This window comes from Abrus precatorius, unplaced genomic scaffold, assembly GCF_003935025.1.
Source record: "Abrus precatorius isolate BTA unplaced genomic scaffold, Abrus_2018 Scaffold132, whole genome shotgun sequence".
Taxonomy (NCBI): Eukaryota; Viridiplantae; Streptophyta; class Magnoliopsida; order Fabales; family Fabaceae; genus Abrus; species Abrus precatorius.
The window spans coordinates 1-24,597 of NW_020874328.1; the positions used below are offsets into that span (position 1 = coordinate 1).

The 24,597-nt window shown below is 36.4% G+C and overlaps 2 non-coding genes across 2 annotated transcripts; one reads left to right on the forward strand and one right to left on the reverse strand.

Annotated features, from left to right (window-relative positions):
• The first annotated feature begins 5,850 nt into the window (after positions 1 to 5,850).
• LOC113856949 lies at positions 5,851 to 5,957 on the forward strand. Its single transcript, XR_003503111.1, has one exon. It is a non-coding gene; the product is annotated as a small nucleolar RNA R71 (small nucleolar RNA).
• A 10,334-nt stretch (positions 5,958 to 16,291) lies between these two features.
• Positions 16,292 to 16,398, reverse strand: LOC113856948. The gene has a single exon (XR_003503110.1). It is a non-coding gene; the product is annotated as a small nucleolar RNA R71 (small nucleolar RNA).
• Positions 16,399 to 24,597: the final 8,199 nt, after the last annotated feature.

Sequence of the window (24,597 nt, forward strand, 5' to 3'; positions counted from 1 at the left end):
TAAAATTCTGCCGTGTTTGTCACTCTTGTCGAACAGAGTGAGTGTTCCAGAGAGCTTGAAAATTTTGAATGCAATGCGCGTTATCACTATTGCTGGGCAAAGTGATAACGCGCAAGCTTATTGCTTGAGCGTAGGTACTTTTATCAGTAAAAGGAGTAACGCGCTATGAAATATTCTTTAATTACCTGCGCGTGATCACTCTTGATAAGGAAAGGAAGTGATCCAGAGAGTGTGTTTTTCTCATCTGCCTCTGCGTTATCACTCTCATCAGCGAGAGTGATTGTTCCAGAGAGCTGTGTTTCCCAGTCAGTTTCTGCGTTATCACTCTCATCAGCGAGAGTGATTGTTCCAGAGGGGAAATCTCAGAATTCCATCTCTGCTTGATTGCTTTCCTGCAAAAGAGTGATTCCTTTCATCAATCCAAGTTCTCCAAACTTTAATTGGCTCACTTAACAAATCATAATCATTCCAATACACATTCACCATATAAAATACCTATTTCCCTCATCATGTTCACCCTTAATTACATATGCAACATTCATCCAAGGCTGAATTCTGCAGAATTTCTGCTTAACATATTCACAATGCAATTCTGACTTTTCCATAACACATTATAGCATGAAGTCCAATTACATTTATCATATTCACTACAAATGACAGATTTAACATGCTTCAAAATTTACCTTTTGCATCAAATTTACAGAATATGATGAGTATGATGCAGAACTTTGTATTTTGCAGAAAATTTGCAGAATTTGATAACTATTATTCAGACTGTACAAGAACTTTAAGCATTCTAATTAATTCCAATCTGCATTCTTGTTTCAGCCACCAGATTTATTCCAAACATCAAATTCAGCAAGGTAACCAAGATGAAAAGTGCAGACTTTGACTTCTATGAACACTGTTAATTCAAAATTAATGCAGAAAAGTTAATTTGGGTTAGAAATGTGAGTTGCCTCTCACAAAGCGCTTCTTTAATGTCACTAGCTTGACATTAGTTGTTCCTCACTCAAGAGGAACCAATTTCAAGCACACTTAGACTTTCTCAATCTGACCTCTATGATAGATTTTTAGTCTTTGTCCATTCACCTTGAACTCTCTCCCATCCTTTGGATCTGCTATTAGTACAGCACCATATGGAAATACTTCTTTCACCACAAAAGGTCCAGACCACTTAGATTTTAATTTCCCTGAAAACAATCTCAACCTTGAATTAAAAAGCAAAACAGACTGCCCAGGTTTTATATCTCTTTTTAGAATAAACTTGTCATGCAGCTTTTTGGTCCTTTCCTTATACATTTTGGCATTTTCATATGTATTGAGTCTAAACTCGTCTAATTCATGCAGCTGTAACAATCTTTTATTTCCTGCACTCACTTGATCAAAATTCAACCATTTCACAGCCCAAAAAGCTTTATGTTCTAGTTCCACTGGTAAATGGCAGGCTTTTCCATATACTAATTGATAAGGAGACATGCCAATTGGTGTCTTGAAAGCTGTCCTGTATGCCCACAAAGCATCATCCACTTTCTTAGACTAGTCCTTCCTTGAACTACTAACTATTTTCTCCAAAATCTGTTTTATTTCTCTGTTGGAAACCTCCACTTGACCACTTGTTTGAGGGTGATAGGGTGTAGCTATTCTATGCTTTACTCCATACTTCTCTAGGACTGATTCTAGATATTTGTTGCAGAAATGGCTTCCTCCATCACTTATCAGAATTCTGGGCACTCCAAATCTTGAAAAAATGTTCTTTTTGATAAATGCAATAACAGTCTTAGCATCATTGGTTCTGGTAGGAATTGCTTCCACCCATTTGGACACATAGTCCACTGCTACAAGCATGTACTCATTCGAGAATGAGGTAGGGAAAGGACCCATGAAGTCTATTCCCCACATGTCAAACAATTCTACTTCAAGTATATTTTGTAATGGCATCTCATGTTTTCTAGATATATTCCCCATTCTTTGGCATCTATCGCACCTTTCCACATAGTTCTTAGCATCTTTGAACAAAGTTGGCCAGAAAAGACCAGATTGCAAAACTTTTGCTGCTGTTCTTGAACTTCCATGATGTCCTCCATATTCTGAACTGTGGCAATGCCACAAAACATCTTGCTGCTCTTCCTCTGGTATACACCTTCTCAGCAATCCATCTATTCCAATTTTGAACAGTAGTGGATCTTCCCAAACATAATATTTGCTATCATGGAAGAATTTTTTTCTCTGCTGCCAATTCATCCAATTTGGAACATGGTGTGTAGCTTTAAAGTTGGCTATATCAGCAAACCAGGGCTGTGATTCAATCTTCAATAGGCTTTCATCTGGAAATTCTTCTTTAATTTGTTCCACTCCAAATGGTATGACTTCAAGTGGTAATATTGACAAGTGGTCAGCAACACTGTTTTCTTTCCTTTTTTTGTCTTTGATCTCTAGCTCAAATTCTTGGAGGAGTAGAATCCATCTTAATAATCTGGGCTTTACATCCTGTTTTGTCAAAAGATATTTAAGAGCAGCATGATCAGTGTATACAATCACTTTTGAACCCATTAAATATGATCTGAACTTATCAAAAGCATGTACAACAGCTAAAAGTTCTTTTTCTGTTGTTGTGTAATTCACTTGTGCAGGATTTAACACTTTGCTTTAATAATAGATAGCATGTAATTTCCTATCTTTCCTCTGTCCTAAAACAGCACCCACTGCACTATCACTTGCATCACACATGAGTTCAAAAGGTAATTTCCAATCTGGTTTTGCAAGAATAGGTGCAGAAATCAGTTTCTCTTTTAAAACAGAAAATGCATGCAAACAATTATCATCAAATATGAAATCTGCATCTTTTACAAGTAAATTACTCAAGGGTTTAGCAATCTTGGAAAAATCTTTTATGAATCTTCTATAAAAACCAGCATGTCCTAAAAAACTTCTAACTCCCTTAACATTGACAGGTGGAGGCAATTTACTAATGACTTCTATTTTAGCTTGGTCCACCTCCATTCCTTTCTCTGAAATTTTATGACCAAGGACAATGCCTTCTTGTACCATGAAATGGCACTTCTCCCAATTTAACACAAGGTTAGTATCTTAACATCTCTGCAAAACAGTGGATATATTAGCTAAACAATCATCAAAAGAATCACCAAAAACAGAGAAATCGTCCATGAACACTTCTATGATGTTTTCTACCATATCAGAAAAAATAGAAAGCATGCATCTTTGGAAAGTGGCAGGGGCATTACACAAACCAAATGGCATTCTCCTATATGCAAAGACTCCAAATGGACATGTAAATGCAGTTTTCTCTTGATCTAAAGGATCTACAGCTATTTGATTATATCTTGAATACCCATCAAGAAAACAATAAAATGAATGTCCAGCAAGTCTTTCTAACATTTGATCTGCAAATGGTAGTGGGAAATGGTCTTTTCTGGTTGCATCACTTAATTTTTTATAGTCTATGCACATTCTCCATCTAGTCATAGTCCTAGTAAGGACAAGTTCATTCTTTTCATTAGGTACCACTGTCATACCACCTTTCTTTGGAACAACTTGGACTGGACTTACCCAATTGCTATCAGAAATAGGGTATATTATTCCTGCATCTAACAGCTTTATGACCTCTTTTTTTACTACCTCTTTCGTGGCTGGGTTTAACCTCCTTTGTGGCTGCACAACAGGTTTGAAATTCTCTTCAAATAAAATTCTGTGCTTACAAAATGAAGGATTTATACCTTTCAGGTCTGCAATACTCCAGCCAATTGCAGATTTGTGTTCTCTCAAAATTCTGAGCAATTTTTCCTCTTGTTCTTCCTTAAGTTCATTATTGATGATGACTGGATTTTCATGATTCTCATCCAGAAATGCATACCGCAAGTGTGAAGGGAGTTGTTTCAGTTCTAACCTTTGCTTTTCTTCTTCTTTAGCATCCTTTTTCAGCTCTTCTTTCATTATATTTTCTGCAGGTTTTTGAATTGGCAGAGCTTCTAGTTGCTGCTGCACTTCCATGATATCTTCTTCATTCAGAGTTTCAGATTTTTCATTCCCTGCAGATATTATCTCTTCTAACATAGCAGTTTCATCAAAATCTTTCATATGGTGTTGTGTAATGAAAGTATCCAGTATATCTATCTTCATACATGTATTATCTTCAACTGGATATTTTAAAGCTTCAAACATATTAAATATTACCTTCTCATCTTGAACTCGAAGCATAAGTTCACCTTTTTGCACATCTATTAAAGCTCTTCCAGTTGCAAGAAATGGCCTCCCTAGGATCAAAGGAATGTTAGAATCCACTTCCATGTCCAGAATCACAAAATCTGCAGGAAAAATGAACTTGTCAACTTTAACTAATAAATCTTCAACAACTCCATATGGATAAGTGTATGATCTATCAGCTAGCTGCAGTGTAATGTTGGTAGGCTTCACTTCCTCTATGCCAAGTTTCTGTAGAACAGCTAATGGCATCAGATTTATGCTTGCTCCCAAGTCACACAATGCTCTTCCCACAGTGCAGTTTCCTATTTCACAAGGAATGCTAAATGATCCAGGATCTTTCAACTTTTGAGGAAGCTTTCTCTTGAGAATGGCACTGCACTTCTCTGTCAAAGGTACTGTTTTGTCATGCTCTAGCTTCCTTTTTCTAGAAAGTAGTTCTTTCATGAACTTTGCATATGAAGGCATTTGCTCAAAAGCTTCTGCAAAAGGAATGTTAATTTGTAATTTCTTAAAGACATTCATAAACCTTTCAAATTGTTCCTCTTGTTTAGGATTTTGGACTCTTTGAGGATAGGGTGCCTCTTGTATTTTTCTGGGTCTATTAGCTTACAAGCTTCCTCAAAGAGTTGCTTTTTGGTTTTCTTTTCAGAATTCATGGGAACTTTTTCCTTTTCTTCTGAATGGTCTTTCTTCAATAGTTTAAAATTTCCTTGTTGCAGATCTTGTTCAATGTTTCTTTCTGCTGCATCATTCACTTTCTTTTCTGCTGGTTTAGGGCTTGCAACTACAGCTCCACTCCTTGTAGTTATGGCTTGACATTGCTCTTTAGGATTGATCACTGTATTGCTTGGAAATCTTCCTTCATCCCTGCTGGATAATTGTTCAGCTAATTGTCCAATCTGTGTCTCTAGTTTCTTCATGGAAGCTTCTTGGTTTTTGAAGCTTGTTTGAGTCACCTTCATGAATTGCAACATAGTCTCTTCCATCTCAGTCAACCTCTCATTCATAGGTCTGGAAAATTTCTGATTTCCTTGAGGTTGAGAGGATGAATTCCTCTGAAAATAAGGCTGTTGTGTTGCTGGACTTGCATTAGAAAAAGGCAAATTTGAATTAGAATTCTTTGTAGCAGAATATTGATTATTCCAATTAGAATACTGCTGAGTTCTATTATTCGAAAATTGAAATCCAGGGGGATATGATGGCTGTTGTCTCTGAAAATTATTCATATAATTCACTTGCTCTTGTGGTTCACTTGTGGATGCCTCACATGCACCATTTGCATGGTTTCCTCCACAAAAATCACAACTTAGCTGACTGGTAGGCATACTCCCTGTTTGCAGATTGTTGATTTGTTGAGTTAAGGCAGCTAATTGTTCTGAAAACAATTGATTTTGTAGCTGATTTTGTGCAAGAAAAGTTTCCAGAGCTTTAGCTTCATGACCAGAGTTTCTTCCTTGATTCCTTGAGTTTGAATTCTCATACATTGAAGATGCCATCATGTCAATAATCCTTTGAGCTTCTTCTAAGGACTTTGTATTTAATGAACCTCCAGCAGCAGCATCAACCATTGTTCTTGTTACTGCATTCATCCCATTATAAAAAGTTTCCAATTGCATCCAATCTGGAATACAATGATGTGGACACCTTCTTAGCAATTCTTTGTATCTTTCCCAAGCTTCATACAATGATTCTCCTTCTTGCTGCACAAAGGATGTAATTTCTCCTCTCAGCTTAGCAGCTTTGGATGGAGGGAAGTACTTGGTTAAAAACTTATTCACAAGTTCTGTCCAGGTTGTGATGCTTCCTTGTGGTTGAGCTTGTAACCAGCATTTTGCTCTATCTCTCAAGGAAAAAGGAAATAGTCTCAGTCTGATGGCTTCTTCACTAACCCCATTTATTCTTATGGTGTCACATAGCTGTAGAAAATTTGAAATATGTAAGTTAGGATCATCAGAATTTCCACCAGAAAACTGATCTTGTTGGACTAAGTGTAATAAAGCAGGTTTAATCTCAAAATGGTTGGCTTGAATAGTTGGCCTGATTATAGAAGAGTTAAAACCTTGCATGTTAGGAATTGCATAGTCCCCTAATGTTCTAAACCTATTTTGTTCTGCCATCCCTATTTCTGAATTTAGTTGTCTCAAAGATGTAGGTGTTCTTTTCACTCTAGGATTACTCTGAGATTCTGGAGAATGGACAGCTTCTAACTCACTATCACTCCCTATGGCTTTTTCTGCTCTAGACTCTTTTCTCAATCTTCTTAAGGTTATGTCTATGTCAGAATCAAAGACTAGAGTTGATTTGTTTTTGTTTTTGCCACGCATATACAATTCAAAATGAAGCAAAAGTAAACTACAAGTTAGTATTCAGAACTGCACCACGAAAATTATGCAGTAATTATTAGTAAAAGTAATTCAAACACAAGTTTAAAAGTTGCAGAATTATGCAGAATGGACAAAATGTCTAACTACAGATTACTACTACAGAAATTCAGAGAACAAAATACTCAATCTAGCTATTCTTATGTTACTAATGATATTGAAACTCTAATTTTCCCGGCAACGGCGCCAAAAACTTGTTGTTCGCTATCTAACACTAGCAAGTGCACTAGGATTGCAGCAAGTGATGAGTAAATTTAAGATCAGAATATCGTCTCCACAGGGAATTTAGGTTTCAAGTACCACTTCACAGAATTATAACCATTTGAGCCATACGAATTTTTGAAGGAGATTTGTAACATATAACAGCAATAAACCAAAGCAATTAAAGTAAAGAACTTGCAGAGAAACAAAGTATAAGATTTGTGATGAAATGAAATAGCAATGAAGGATAGTTAGGAATTTACTTCACAAGAATATCAATATCAATCCAATTAAATCCTCTGAACATTCAAGCAATTGAATAATTGACAATCAGTTTCACATATATCTAGCCAAAGGTTAATTCCTTAACTCATTGACCCTAACAATCCACTAAACCTCCCTAATCCCTTAGGTGAGATTCAATTTCAGGTTGCATTAAGAATTAGAACTATAAGATTGCAGAATTAGGTCTCCTTATCCCTAAGAAATCCCTAAACTCTGGTTGTCAATTCAGATCGGAGCAAACAATCCAATTCCAATTGGTAAAGATTCCTCTTGATTAATCAAATGAATTTCCATTCAGAGATTGCATGAAAAGCAGAATTAACAACTCAATTAATCCAAGAACTTAAAGTTCAGAAGATAAAGTCAAATCAATACATCAATTCGAGTTCCATAAACCCCTAACTATGGGAAATTAAGCACACATTGCAACAAAAACAGAGAAAGAAGAAGAAAAAGATGAAGAAGAATGCAGAGTAGCCATGGCCACGAGCTCCAATCCGATCCCTCTTCTTGGAGCTTCAAGCTTCGACCCCAATCTTCTCTCCACTCTCTCTCAACGAGACTCTAACTAACAAAACAGAAAATGAGCAACCGATTCCGGTTTTCGCGCTTCAATCATGTATATATAGAAACCCCACTTCTGCCTGTTGTCACTTTTCTTCACAAGAGTAACCACGCAGAAGCTTTATGTAGTGCGCGTGTTCACTTTCAAGAGCAAGAGTAACCACGCGCAACTTGCAGAGTTGAAGGCTTCTCTGGAACATTCACTTTTATTCAGAATAGTGGCAACGCAGGAGGTAAAGGGCTGCGCGTGATCAGTTTCGTGAGTAATAGTAACCACGCGCAAGCTGTCCTGATACAAGTGCCTCTGGAACGCTCACTTTCGCTAGCGAAAGTGACAACGCGCAGCTCCTCAGGAATAGAGTCTTCTCTGGAACGTTCACTTTCGCTGGCAAAAGTGATAACGCACAGGCTCCTCTTCTCATTTAGGCTCTGGAATGATCACTTTCACTAACAATAGTGATCACGCCCAGCCTACATCCCATAATTCTTGTATTTTGGAGTCCAACATTGCCGTTATTCCTCTTCCTTTCCATTGATGATCCATTTCCATGACTTTTGCTCAGATTATTCCTTCAAAAACAAGATAAATTCCTTAAGAACTAAGCATAAATTCTACAAATGCGAAAATAACTACAAATTGAAATAAAACTTTCAATCATTCTCTTTTTCTGAGTTTTTCTGCTTTCTTCATATATTTTCCTTATTAAATGAGCTAGAATTATGCTAAAATATCAGTAAAAATATGGATTCATCAGGCTCATGTTGTGGATGCATAAATGAGATGATTGAAATTGAATGCATGGGGCAATTAAGTTTCTAAGGAGCTGTGAATAACAAAAGGAGTCACTATTTTGCAGAAAAGTGATCACGCAGAGCTTCAATTACAGGGTTCCATTCTAAACAATCACTTTTGCTGATGAAAGTGATCACGCAGAGGAGCAAGGAACGACACCCTTCTCTGGAACAATCACTTTTTCCAGTGAAAGTAACCACGCCCAGGCTTAAATAGAGGTAATGTGATGCGCGTAGTTACTTTTTCTAATAATAGTGATCACGCGCATGAGTTATGTGTAGTTTCAAGTTAAAGTTGATGCGCGTTACCACTTTTTCTAGTAATAGTAATCACGCTGAAGGATATTACCTGCGCGTGATCACCTTTTCTGAAAAAAGTGAACACGCGCAATTCATTTCAAATTACTCAATGCAAAGCCCTCTGGAACGTTCACTATTTCTAGCAATAGTGAACACGCACATGCTATTTACCCTCAAAGTGTTCACTTTTGCCAGAAAAAGTAAACACGCACACAGCATCATCTCTACAACTTCCATTTTTTCTGAAAAAAGTGGCCACGTGCAGTAAGCGTGTCCATTAAAATGCATAAAAGGAACCACGCAGAGCCATTTTCAGAATCTCAAATCTTCATTTCTTCATCTCATTTCTCAAATTCTTGATCTTTCTGACCTTTTGCTGAATGAAATTTGTTTCTAAGCAATCAATTGAAGTTCATTCTGCTCATTTCTCCAAATCCAGGTCAGTATTCTACTTCTCTGATTTAGAAATTAGGGTTCTTCATTTTGCAGAATTGGGGAAAACACTGAGTAATGGAAAAATAGAAATTTTCATGTTAATAACTAATCTGAACATGCAATTACAAGGCAATGTAGAGTAATTCTCACTTCAATTGATAGATTTTTAGATGGAAAAAGACCTACATTGACAGATTGCATGAGTTAACCTTAGGACTTAAAGTGAAAAATAGTTAGGAAGAAATTTCTGCATAAATGTAACTCTTGAACTCTAGCATTTTGCATTCAAAATCATGAATATCTGAGTTTAAATGCTTCAAGGAACCATATTCTGCATTGTTATGATATTCTTATGTTCTGCATTATTCATATTCTGCTATTCTGAAATTGAAAATGTCCTGCATTGCATTGCATTCATGTCTTTCAGTGTATTGAAATATTCTTTTTATGCAGGAAATTTTAAAAAAAAATGGTAAGGACATCAGACAACACTCCAGTTGGCTCTTCTAGAGGTACTCCTAGAACAAAGAGAGCAAGATTAGCAGGAGCCTCTTCATCAAGGCCAAATCCTCAACATGATCCAAGGTTCAGGAGTATAGCTCATGAGAATTATTTTAGAGCTAATATCTTGAGAAGAAAGATTGTCTAAGATAGGGCAATTGAGATAGCTGAAGACCATTATCCAGAATACAAGGAGGAAATTCAGAAAAGAGAATGAGAATCCTTCTGCATGATGGCTGGCATTGGCTGGAGAGACATTACACAAGAATTTTATGCCAATGCCTTGAGATTCAAGGGAGATCAGCTGCCTAAATACCATTCAATGGTCAAGGGGACAATAGTTGATTTTTCTGCTGCTAACATCAATAGAGTCCTCAACATTAAGATTCAAAAACAACTTGGGCAGCAAGACTTTAAAGCGTTCAAGGATGTTAAAGATAAGGACTATGTTCAAGTCATTGAGAGGATTGGGAAACCAGGGACTACTTGGGAGCTGAATCTATCAGAAAAGCCCAAATGCATCACTACCAAGAACCTTTTGCCCTTTGCAAAAGTGTGGAGCACATTTATTTTAAGTTCATTCATGCCTGTTAGGCATAGCTCCACTCTAGCAGTGAAGAGAGCTAAACTCTTATATGCTATAGTTAACGATTTTTATATAGATGTAGGAGAAGTGATTAGTGGATGCATTCTGGACATCCTCAAGAGAAAAAGAGATTCTCTAGCTTTCCCCTCTTTAATAACTGTTCTTTGTGAGGATGCAAGTATTGAAATTGGAGATTATCAAATCAAAATTAGAGCTGCACCTCCAATTACAGTAGCTATGGTGAAGGAAATTTATGCTACTGTCTCTTGCACATCAGCAGCCCCAATTCCCTCCCAGTATAAAAGAGAGAATCCAACCACAATGAAGGAGAAGATAGCCTTCATGGCTGAAAGACAAAACTCCTTAGCTAAGAGGCAGAATGAATTGCACAGCAGTTTGAAGGCTGTCATCATGCTTCTGGAAGGTGTTCTCATGAACATTGGTCAAAAGATGGGCATGACCAAAGAAGACTTATACTACACTCCAGATCAAGCAGAGAATGCCCAATGCCTGAGGTAAACTGTCTTCAAAGACCTCCCATCTACAGAACTCATTTCCCTCCACCAGCAGCTGCTGCAGAAGAAGAAGATGATGATGAAGAGGATGATTTGGAAGATGAGGATGAGGATGAAGATGAAGAGTAGATTAGGAATTTAAATTTCTGTCATTAGTTTAATTTTTGTAAAAAGATTGTAATTAGAATTTCAGACATTTGAGTGTTGTAATTACATTTTAGTTTTATTTTGGTTATGAACAATTCTGTTTTAAATATCTACTAGCTTTGAATTTTATTGCGTTTTTTATCTGATAATTGATGAACAACTTGTGATGTTTTTGTACAGACCATGCTCTCAAACTCTGAACAAGGAGCGCATGGAATGATTGAAATATGCACAGCTACCATGAAAGGGAGGTTTAATTCTGTACCTCTATTTTCATGTGTACAGCTTACATTTTGCATAAAATTTTCACAAGTTAGAAAAATATTAAACTGCATTAGATTTTGTTTTCTTGATAAATAAACCTGATTTTCACTTGATTGAAATTCTGATTGTTGAATTACATAAGTTGTTTTTTTCATTCTTAACATGATTGTCATACTTGTATTTTTTAAAAATAAAGCAGTCTTGCCATTTTATTCATGCAAATTCTTGAAGTAAATAGTGAACTGAATTGATAAATATTATCCATTTACTTCCTTGGTGAGACTTGAACCTTTTCATTCATTGATGTGTGACTGATCTCAAATTCTGATTCACTCTCTAGAACTTGCTTTGTTTCTTAACTGAATATGCTGTTTTGCACTAATCACATAAAGGATGGAGGCCATTATTCAGATTTACCTAGTGAGCCAAATAGACTGCCTTTCATTCTTGAATGTCCTAGTTAGCCCTTTTAAGCTGATAGCCTTTCTTTGATTAACCTCAATACAAGCTTTTCTAGAAAAACCATTTTACCTATTCAAATAGAAAAGAGGCAAATTGAGTTGAATCAAAGATAAGTTTTAAAACTAAGTTTGGGGTAACATCATGTTTCTAGTGCATTACTTGAGGACAAGCAATGTTCTAAGTTTGGGGTAGGAAGGATTGAGAAAAGGATTGAAATGAATTAAGAAAGTTAGAAAAATTCATGTAGAGAAAATATGAAAAAGAAGTAACAAGCTGCAAGTAAAAATAGAAAAATGAAAAAGAAATAAAAAGAAATCATCAAATCAAAAAGGAAAAGGAAATTGGTAGATAATTTTGCAAAAAATTTAAACTGTGATTGAAAGTTGATTAGGAATAGAAACAATTGATGCAGCCCTTACTAAGTTTAAAAGCTTATCTACTCAATTTGCATCTTTTTCTGTTTGAAATTAGCTGCAATTATATCCTGAATTCATTGAAATCATACATGTCCTTGAGCCTTAATATTACCTAAAAAGTCCTCTTGATATGTGTGATTAATTGTAAATTTGCAAAGGAGGTAGAGAATATAGGCAAGCTTATGGCAGAGTTTGATTGATGAATTTGGTGATGCTGAGAGCAAACACAAGCTTAAACACTAATTGAGTTAGAGAAACACTTTCAGAGATCTGTGATAATGTTTCTCAACTCTGTTTGCATGTAGCTTTAATGATTTGCTTGATTGAAATGAATGAGATTGTGCAGCAAACAGATAAGTCAAGTATGACTATCATGATGAAGAATTGGTGAATGACTTAGTGAGAAAACAATTAGAATGCATTGAAGTAAAATGGATTCTTAATTTGAATTTTTCTGAAAAATGTAAAAAGTTTTTGGATTCCAATTAATAAGAATTTACACCCTTGATATGTTCTAATTTGCTTGAGGACAAGCAAAAATTCAAGTTTAGGGTAGTGATGAATCCATATTTTACTAGTATTTTACAATAGTTTTTAGTGTAATTAATAAAGAAAACATGCTAGAAATAGTAGAAAACCCTTAAAAAATAATAAAATGTTGCATGTCACTTTTAAACATAGTTATTTTAAAATTCATTGATTTTCTATGTAAAAAGTGACATTTCAAGTATGCTTTTGTAGGGAATTCTGAGCTAAGTTCATGAGGATTGGATGATCAAAGGAAAAATAATAGAAAAGTAACAAAAATTGGAGGAAAGAAGTTGATAATTAAAGAACAGCCTCTGAGTGATCACTTTCGCTGGTGAAAGTGATCACTCTAGAACCATAAAATGGAGAAGAGCTTCTGCGTAATCACTTTTGCTGGCAAAAGTGATCGTTCCAGAGAGTCCTCCAAGAAGAGTAGCTGCGCGTGTTCACTATTATCAGCAAAAGTGAACACGCGTAAGAAAGCAGCTTCTGCGTGTTCACTATTTCCAGCAGAAGTGAACACGCGCATGACATTAGCAAAGGAAGCTTCTGCGTGGCTACTATTTTCAACAAAAGTGAACACTTTGAAGTGCGCGTGGCTACTATCACCAGCAAAAGTGAACACGCGCAAGTGGAAATGAAGAATTAGCCTCTGCGTGATTACTATTGCTGGAAAAAGTGATCACGCCAGCAGAGTGGGAATTCTATAAAAGGCAGTTAGCTTAGGAATTTTGGAGTTTTTGTTCATTTTTCATTTTTCATTTGTTTTTGTTGTTGAGAGAGTCAGAGAGGGAGATTGAGGACGAACACCAAGCTTCATTTCTTGAGGGATCAGATTGAAGATTGGCTTGAAGATGTTTCTTCTTTGTTCATTCTCTTCTCCTCTTCTCTTCTCTTCTCTTTTTGTAATGTTTGCCTAAACTTTTTGTGGTTAAGAATTGTGAATCTGAATAGGAAATGTTGAAGTGATTTTGGATCTAAACTTTGAGTTTTGGATTGGATTGAGTGATTGATTCTACTGTTAAAGTAGTGATTGAATGGAAATTTGATCAACTAATCATAGAGGAACTCTTATCAATGGGAATTGAATTTGTTTCTCAGATCTGAATTAATTGCCAAGGTTATTGGTTTCTTAGGGATAAGATATCTTAATCTTGCAATCTTTTGGTTTCTCAAACTTAATGCAGTATTTGATTGGATTAGTGATGAATCCATATTTTTACTGATATTTTAGCGATATTCTAGCTCATTTAATAAGGAAAATATATGAAGAAAGCAGAAAAACTCAAGAAAAGAGAATGATTGAAAGTTTTATTTCAATTTGTAGTTATTTTCGCATTTGTAGAATTTATGCTTAGTTCTTAAGGAATTTATCTTGTTTTTGAAGGAATAATCTGAGCAAAAGTCATGGAAATGGATTACCAATGGAAAGGAAGAGGAAGAATGGCAATGTTGGACTCCAAAATACAAGAATTATGGGATGCAGCCTGGGTGTGATCACTATTGTTAGTGAAAGTGATCATTCCAGAGCCTAAAGGAGGAGAGGAGCCTGTGCGTAATCACTTTTATTTACAAGAGTGAGCGTTGCCAATGTGCGTTATCACTTTCGCCAACGAAAGTGAGCGTTCCAGAGAAGACTCCATTCCTGATGAGCTGCGCGTTGTCACTTTCGCCAACGAAAGTGAGCGTTCCAGAGGCACTTGTATCAGGACAGCTTGCGCGTGGTTACTATTACTCACAAAAGTGATCACGCGCAGCCCTTGACCTCCTGCGTTGCCACTCTTATGAATAAAAGTGAATGTTCCAGAGAAGCCTTCAACTCTGCAAGTTGCGCGTGGTTACTCTTGCTCTTGGAAGTGAACACGCGCACTACATAAAGCTTCTGCGTGGTTACTCTTGTGAAGAAAAGTGACAACACGCAGAACTGGGGTTTCTATATATACATGATTGAAGCGCGAAAACTGGGGTCTTTTGCTCATTTTCTATTTTGTTAGTTAGATTCTCGTTGAGAGAGAGTGGAGAGAAGATTGGGGTCGAAGCTTGAAGCTCCAAGAAGAGGGATCAGATTGGAACTCGTGGCCATGGCTGCTCTGCATTCTTCTTCATCTTCTTCTTCTTCTTTCTTTATTTTTGTTGCAATGTGTGCTTAATTTCCCATAGTTAGGGGTTTATGGAACTCGAATTGATGTATTGATTCGACTTTATCTTCTGAACTTTAAGTTCTTGGATTAATTGAGTTGTTAATTCTGCTTTTCATGCAATCTTTGAATGGAAATTCATTTGATTAATCAAGAGGAATCTTTACCAATGGGAATTGGATTGTTTGCTCCGATCTGAATTGGCAACCAGAGTTTAGGGATTTCTTAGGGATAAGGAGACCTAATTCTGCAATCTTATAGTTCTAATTCTTAATGCAACCTGAAACTGAATCTCACCTAAGGGATTAGGGAGGTTTAGTGGATTGTTAGGGTCAATGAGTTAAGGAATTAACCTTTGGCTAGGTATATGTGAAGCTGATTGTCAATTATTCAATTGCTTGAATGTTCAGAGGATTTAATTGGATTGATATTGATATTCTTGTGAAGTAAATTCCTAACTATCCTTCATTGCTATTTCATTCCATCACAAATCTTATACTCTGTCTTTCTGCAAGTTCTTTACTTTTGATTGCTCTGATTATTGCTTTTATATGATACAACTCTCTTCCCAAATTCGTATGGCTCAAATGGTTATTTTTCTGTGAAGTGATAATTGAGTTCCTAATTCCCTGTGGAGACGATACTCGGATCTTACTCATTACTTGCTGCAATCCTAGTGCACTTGCTAGTGTTTAGATTGCAAACAACAAGTTTTTGGCGCCGTTGCTGGGGAATTTGAGTTTCAATATCATTAGTAACATAAGAATAGCTAGATTGAGTATTTTGTTTCTCTGAATTTCTTTAGTATTAGTCTGTAGTTAGACATTTTGTCCATTCTGCATAATTCTGCAGCTTTTAAACTTGTGTTTCAATTACTTTTACTGATATTTGCTGCATAATTTTCGTGGTGCAGTTCTGAATACTAACTTGTAGTTTACTTTTGCTTCATTTTGATTTGTATATGCGTGGCAAAAATAAAAACAAATCAACTCTAGTCTTTGATCCTGACATAGACATAACCTTAAGGAGATTGAGAAAAGAGTCTAGAGCAGAAAAAGTCATAGGGAGTGATAGTGAATTAGAAGTTGTCCATTCTCCAGAATCTCAGAGTAATCCTAGAGTGAAAAGAACACCTACATCTTTGAGACAACTAAATTCAGAAATAGAGATGGCAGAACAAAATAGAATTAGAACATTAGGGGACTATGCAATTCCTAACATGCAAGGTTTTAACTCTTCTATAATCAGGCCAACTATTCAAGCCAACCATTTTGAGATTAAACCTGCCTTATTACACTTAGTCCAACAAGATTAGTTTTCTGGTGGAAATTCTGATGATCCTAACCTACATATTTCAAATTTTCTACAGCTATGTGACACCATAAGAATAAATGGGGTTAGTGAAGAAGCCATCAGACTGAGACTATTTCCTTTTTCCTTGAGAGATAGAGCAAAATGCTGGTTACAAGCTCAACCACAAGGAAGCATTACAACTTGGACAGAACTTGTGAACAGGTTTCTAACCAAGTACTTCCCTCCATCCAAAGCTGCTAATCTGAGAGGAGAAATTACATCTTTTGTTCAGCAAGATGGAGAATCATTGTATGAAGCTTGGGAAAGATACAAAGAATTGCTAAGAAGGTGTCCACATCATTGTATTCTAGATTGGATGCAATTGGAAACTTTTTATAATGGGATGAATGCAGTAACAAGAACAATGGTTAATGCTGCTGCTGGAGGTTCATTAAATACAAAGTCCTTGGAAGAAACTCAGAGGATTATTGACATGATGGCATCTTCAATGTATCAGAATTCAAACTCAAGGAATCAAGGAAGAAACTCTGGTCATGAAGCTAAAGTTCTGGAAACTTTTCTTGCACAAAACCAGCTACAAAATCAGATGTTTTCAGAATAATTAGTTGCCTTAACACAACAAATCAACAATCTACAAACAGGGAGTATGCCTACCAGTCAGCTAAATTGTGAGTTTTGTGGAGGAAACCATGCAAATGGTGCATGTGAGGCATCCACAAGTGAACCACAAGAGCAAGTGAATTATATGAATAATTTTCAGAGACAACAGCTATCATATCCCCCTGGATTTCAATTTCAAATAATAGAACTCAGCAGTATTCTAATTGGAATAATCAATATTCTGCTGCAAAGAATTCTAACTCAAATTTGCCTTTTTCTAATGCAGGTCCAGCAACACAACAACCTTATTTTCAAAGGAATTCATCCACTCAACCTCAAGGAAATCAGAAATTTTCTAGACCTATGAATGAGAGGTTGACTGAGATGGAAGAAACTATGCTGCAATTCATGAAGGTGACTCAAACAAGCTTCAAAAACCAAGAAGCTTCCATGAAGAAACTAGAGACACAGATTGGACAATTAGCTGAACAACTATCCAACAGGGATGAAGGAAGATTTCCAAGCAATACAGTAATCAATCCTAAAGAGCAATGTCAAGCCATAACTACAAGGAGTGGAGCTGTAGTTGCAAGCCCTAAACCAGCAGAAAAGAAAGTGAATGATGCAGCAGAAAGAAACATTGAACAAGATCTGCAACAAGGAAATTTTAAGCTATTGAAGAAAGACCATTCAGAAGAAAAAGTAGATATGCCTATGAATTCTAAAAGGAAAACCAAAAAGCAACTGTTTGAGGAAGCTTGTAAGCCAATAGACCCAGAAAAATACAAGAGGCTGCCTTATCCTCAAAGAGTCCAATATCCTAAACAAGAGGAACAATTTGAAAGGTTTATGAATGTCTTTAAGAAATTACAAATTAACATTCCTTTTGCAAAAGCTTTGGAGCAAATGCCTTCATATGCAAAGTTCATGAAAGAACTACTTTCTAGAAAAAAGAAGCTAGAGCATGATAAAACAGTACCTTTGACAAAGGAGTGCAGTGCCATTCTCAAGAGAAAGCTTCCTCAAAAGTTGAAAGATCCTGGATCATTTAGCATTCCTTGTGAAATAGGAAACTACACTGTGGGAAGAGCATTGTGTGACTTGGGAGCAAGCATAAATCTGATGCCATTGGCTGTTCTGCAGAAACTTGGCATAGAGGAAGTGAAGCCTACCAACATTACACTGCAGCTAGCTGATAGATCATACACTTATCCATATGGAGTTGTTGAAGATTTATTAGTTAAAGTTGATAAGTTCATTTTCCCTGCAGATTTTGTAATTCTGGACATGGAAGTGGATTCTAACATTCCTTTGATCCTAGGGAGGCCATTTCTTGCAACCGGGAGAGCTTTAATAGATGTGCAAAAAGGTGAACTTATGCTTCGAGTTCAAGATGAGAAGGTAATATTTAATGTGTTTGAAGCTTTAAAATATCCAAATGAAGATAATACATGTATGAAGGTAGATATACTGGATGCTTTTATTACACAACACCATATGAAAGAATTTGATGAAACTGCTGTGTTAGAAGAAATAATATCTGCAGGGAATGACAAATCTGAAACTCTGAATGAAGAAGATATCATGGAAATGCCGCAGCAATTGGAAGCTCTGCCGATGCAAAAACCTGCAGAAAATTTGGTGAAAGAAGAGCTGAAAAAGGACGATAAAGAAGAGGAAAAGCAAAAGCTAGAACTGAAACAACTCCCTTCACACCTGCGGTATGCATTTCTGGATGAGAAACATGAAAATCCAGTCATCATCAATAATGAACTTAAGGAAGAACAAGAGGAAAAATTGCTCAGAATTTTGAGAGAACACAAATCTACAATTGGATGGAGTATTGCAGATCTGAAAGGTATAAATCCCTCATTTTGTAAGCACAGAATTTTATTTGAAGAGAATTTTAAACCTGTTGTGCAGCCACAAAGGAGGTTAAACCCAGCTATGAAAGAGGTAGTTAAAAAAGAGGTCATAAAGCTGTTAGATGCAGGAATAATATACCCTATTTCTGATAGCAATTGGGTAAGTCCAGTCCAAGTTGTTCCAAACAAAGGAGGTATGACAGTTGTACCTAATGAAAAGAATGAACTTGTCCCTACTAGGACTGTGACTGGATGGAGAATGTGCATAGACTATAGGAAATTAAATGATGCAACCAGAAAAGATCATTTCCCACTACCATTTGCAGATCAAATGCTAGAAAGACTTGCTGGACATTCATTTTATTGTTTTCTTGATGGGTATTCAAGATATAATCAAATAGCTGTGGATCCTTTGGATCAAGAGAAAACTGCATTTACATGTCCATTTGGAGTCTTTGCATATAGGAGAATGCCATTTGGTTTGTGTAATGCCCCTGCCACTTTCCAAAGATGCTTGCTTTCTATTTTTTCTGATTTGGTAGAAAACATCATAGAAGTGTTCATGGACGATTTCTCTGTTTTTGGTGATTCTTTTGATGATTGTTTAGCTAATCTATCCACTGTTTTGCAGAGATGTCAAGATACTAACCTTGTGTTAAATTGGGAGAAGTGCCATTTCATGGTACAAGAAGGCATCGTCCTTGGTCACAAAATTTCAGAGAAGGGAATGGAGGTGGACCAAGCTAAAATAGAAGTCATTAGTAAATTGCCTCCACCTATCAATGTTAAGGGAGTTAGAAGTTTTTTAGGACATGCTGGTTTTTATAGAAGATTCATAAAAGATTTTTCCAAGATTGCTAAACCCTTGAGTAATTTACTTGTAAAAGATGCAGATTTCATATTTGATGATAATTGTTTGCATACATTTTCTGTTTTAAAAGAGAAACTGATTTCTGCACCTATTCTTGCAAAACCAGATTGGAAATTACCTTTTGAACTCATGTGTGATGCAAGTAATAGTGCAGTGGGTGCTGTGTTAGGACAGAGAAAAGATAGGAAATTACATGCTATCTATTATTCAAGCAAAGTGTTAAATCCTGCACAAGTGAATTACACAACAACAGAAAAAGAACTTTTAGCTGTTGTACATGCTTTTGATAAGTTTAGATCATATTTAATGGGTTCAAAAGTGATTGTATACACTGATCATGCTGCTCTTAAATATCTTTTGACAAAACAGGATGCAAAGCCCAGATTATTAAGCTGGATTCTACTCCTCCAAGAATTTGAGCTAGAAATCAAAGACAAGAAAGGGAAAGAAAACAGTGTAGCAGACCACTTGTCCAGACTTCCTTTGGAGAGTTTAACCACTGAATCATTGGAAATAAATGAAGAATTTCCAAATGAAAAGCTGTTTGCAGTGGAAAACATGCCTTGGTTTGCTGACATTGCAAATTTTAAAGCCACTCAATTCATTCCAAAGAGGTTTACTTGGCAGCAAAAGAAGAAGTTCTTACATGACAGCAAATTCTATGTGTGGGAAGACCCATACCTGTTCAAAATTGGAGTAGATGGGTTAATTAGAAGATGCATTCCACAAAGTGAGCAAGCTGAGATACTATGGCATTGTCACAATTCAGAATATGGAGGCCACCATGCAAGTTCAAGGACTGCTGCAAAAGTCTTACAAGCAGGTTTCTTTTGGCCTACACTCTTCAAAGATGCCAAGAAGTATGTGGAAAACTGTGATAAATGTCAAAGAATTGGAAATATTTCAAGAAGACATGAGCTGCCATTAACCAACATCCTAGAAGTGGAACCATTTGATGTATGGGGGATTGATTTCATGGGACCATTTCCCCCATCATTCTCACACGAATACATTGTAGTTGCAGTGGATTATGTGTCTAAATAGGTAGAAGCAATTCCCACCAGATCAAATGATGCAAAGGTAGTGATTTCTTTTATAAGAAAGAACATTTTTTCAAGATTTGGTGTGCCTAGAGTGCTGATAAGTGATGGAGGTACTCACTTCTGTAACAAGTATCTTGAAGCTGTATTAATGAAATATGGTGTGAAGCATAAGGTTGCTACTCCATACCATCCACAAACAAGTGGACAAGTGGAGGTTTCAAATAGAGAGATCAAGCAAATTCTAGAGAAAGTAGTGAACAGTTCAAGGAAGGATTGGTCAAAGAAACTGGATGACCCACTGTGGCCATATAAAACTGCTTTTAAAACTCCATATGGTATGTCTCCATATCAACTAGTATTTGGAAAGTCCTGTCACTTACCTCTAGAGCTGGAGCACAGAGCATATTGGACTACCAAGTGGCTTAACTTTGATTTGTCAAGTGCTGGAAAGAAGAGAGTTTTACAGTTGCATGAATTGGAAGAATTTAGACAACAAGCTTATGAGAATGCAAAGTTGTACAAAGAAAAAACCAAGAGGATCCATGACAAATTTATTCTGCAAAAAGATTTCAGACCTGGCCAGCAAGTACTATTATTCAATTCAAGATTAAAATTGTTTCCAGGGAAACTAAAATCTAGATGGTCTGGACCGTTTTTAATCAAGGAAACTTCTCCCTTTGGAGCAATTCTTATAGAAGATCTGAAAACAGGGAGAGAATTCAAGGTCAATGGCCAAAGATTGAAGATTTATCATGGAGAAGAGTTTACAAGGAACATATCATGCATGAAACTGGTTTCTCTTGAGTGAGAAACATTTAATGTCAAGCTAATGACATTAAAGAAGCGCTTTGTGAGAGGCAACTCACATTTCTAACCCAATTTAACTTTTCTGCATTATTTTTGAATTAACAGTGTTCATAGAAGTCAAAGTCTGAACTTTTCATCTTGGTTACCTTGCTGAATTTGATGTTTGGAATAAATCTGGTGGCTGAAACAAGAATGCAGATTGGAATTAATTAGAATGCTTAAAGTTCTTGTACAGTCTGAATAATAGTTATCAAATTCTGCAAATTTTCTGCAAAATACAAAGTTCTGCATCATACTTATCATATTTTGTAATTTTGATGAAAAAGGTAAAGTTTGAAGCATGCTAAATCTGTCAATTGTAGCGAATCTGATAAATGCAATTGGACTTCATGCTATAATGTGTTATGGAAAAATCAGAATTGCATTGTGAATATGTTAAGCAGAAATTCTGCAAAATTCAACTGTGATGTTTGTTACATCTGTAATTTGGAGCGAAAATGATGTATGAATTGAGAGTTCATGATAGGAGTGTGTAATGTAAAAGTCAAAACTGCATAAGTAGGGAGTGAATACATGTTCTGCAGAAATTCTGCAGAATTCAGCCTTGGATGAATGTTGCATATGTAATTAAAGGTGAACATGATGAGGGAAATAGGAATTTTATATGATGAGTGTGTATAATGATTATGATTTGTTAAGTGAGCCAATTAAAGTTTGGAGAACTTGGATTGATGAAAGGAATTACTCTTTTGCAAGAAAGCAATCACGCAGAGATGGAATTCTGAGATTTCCCCTCTGGAACAATCACTCTCGCTGATGAGAGTGATAACGCAGAAACTGACTGGGAAACACAGCTCTCTGGAACAATCACTCTCGCTGATAAGAGTGATAACGCAGAGGCAGATGGGAAAAACACACTCTCTGTATCACTTCCTTTCCTTGTCAAGAGTGACCACGCGCAGGTAAGTATGAAATATTTCATAGCGCGTTACTCCTTTTACTGATAAAAGTGACCACGCTCAAGCAATATGCTTGCGCGTTATCACTTTGCCCAGCAATAGTGATAACGCGCATTGCATTCAAAATTTCCAAGCTCTCTGGAACACTCACTCTGTTCGACAAGAGTGATAACGCAGAATTTTATTAATAAGGGAATGTTCACTTTTCACTTAAAAAGTGGGCACGTGCACACGCGTGACCCCAGACTCAATATAAAGGAACCACGCTCACATCCATTTAAACCTAAATCCCCATTTTCCTCTGAAATTCCTTTGACTTTCAATCTTTCGTGAAGCAACCAGCAAGCAATTGCTCCTTCTTTTTCACTGTCATTCACATTTCTGAAGCTCAAGGTACGTTCTCTGCATTCTACGAAATTGTAATTAGGGTTTTTCTTTGCTGCAACTCTGGAAAAATGTCAAAAATAGCAAAGGGGAAATATCTTGAGCGTATTCAATTTAAGGCACTTTAAATACTGTGAATAGGTTTTCAAAGTCATTCAATCTCCTCTATTAACATATTCACATCTGCATTATGCGAAAAATCTGAACATGACTTTGAAAGAAATAGAAATACTCCAGTTGCCATCAACGAAAATACTCTTTGCATGCAATTTTTGAATGTTGATGTCTGAACTGAGTTGTATGGAACGAATTACTGCTATATATTGCACTGCCTGATTGTACAGATAACATACTGATAGTCCTGCATTAAGCTGATATTTAGTCTTTGATGATAATGAATGAGTGCACTGTTCTAATTGTATGTGATTCAAAGAAACAATAGGCAATATTCTGGATGGAATTTTACTGTCAGAAGAAAATTTCTTTTAGGAACCATTAGTAGTTGAAATTTGGTTGAAAATTGTGATTCTTTTTCTGCATTCTTGGTGAAATTGTGAACTCTGAGGGAACAAATTAGGAAGGCCAGTCTAAAATTCCCTGAATATGGTTTGATTAATTTTGTACCTAAGTTCTGCTATATCTGAAAAGTTAAGAGAGCATGTAAAAAAAATATGTTGATGACCTATAATAGCATCTCTGCGTTAACCTGATGTGCTTTGAGAGTGTGCACTCTAAACTACAAATTTAAAGGTTTAACCAATTTTGACTGTGATTGCTTAGTAATTTGCAATAGTGCTTGTGTGTTTATATGATTACATTCTCATGACAGCAACTGATTGTAAAAAGATACATACTGCAAGTTGGAATTCTGCACATGGATTGATTGAATTTATCTAGTAAAGAGATGTATACTGTCACAATTTTGTGTCATGAATTTTAAACTGTCAAATTACTTGCTTGTTTTTGCAGCCACTTCAAAATGGTCAGAACTTCTTTGAATACACCAGTTGGACCTTCTAAGAAGACCAAAGCTGGATCTGCCAGCAACACTCCAAGAAGGAGATCTATCAGGAATGTGCAAGCTGGAACAGCCAGGAATTCTCCAACCACAAAAAGAGCAAGAACTGATGGTGTCTCACCTTCCTCACCCATTGAAATCACTGACCCTCCTCAGCCAAGAGTAACCACACCTGCAACCTATTCACCACCTCAGCCGACCAGAAGAAATGCTCCTTCTACCTCTACCCCTACTGATCATGATCCAAGATTCAGGAGTATTGCTCATGAAAACTATTTCAAGGCAAATATTCTGAGAAGGAAGATTGTCCCAGATAGAGCCTTTGAAATTGCTGAAGGCAACTACCCTGAGTACTCAAAAGAAATTCACAAAAGGGGATGGGACAACTTCTGCTCCTTGGCTGATAATGGTTGGAGAGAAATTACACAGGAGTTTTATGCAAATGCAATGCGGTTCAAAGGAGACCAAATTCCCAAATTTCACAGAATGGTCAAGGGTATGAGGGTGGATTTCACTGCTGCCAACATCAATTGAGTGTTAGAAATTTACACTGAAAGGCAACCTGGGCAGATGGACTTCACTGACTTTAAGAATAGTCTAGACAAGGATTATATTGAAATCCTGCACAAAATTGGAAGGCCAAGCACAACTTGGCAGCTGAACCTCGCCCAGAAACCCAAGTGTATCACCACCAAGAACCTGCTACCATTTGGTAAAGTCTGGAGTACTTTTCTGTTGAACTCTTTCATGCCAGTCAAGCATAGTTCAACCCTGGTAGTAAAGAGGGCTGAATTATTGTTTGCTATTGTTAATGATATGTACATTGATGCAGGGGAAGTAATTAGTGAATGTATCTTAAATATTCTGAAAACAAAAAGAGATTCACTAGCCTTTCCCTCATTAATCACTTTACTATGTGAGGATGCAGGGGTTGAAGTTGGAGACTACCAAGAGAAAATCAGATCTGCTCCCCCTATCTCTGTCTCAATGTAAAAAT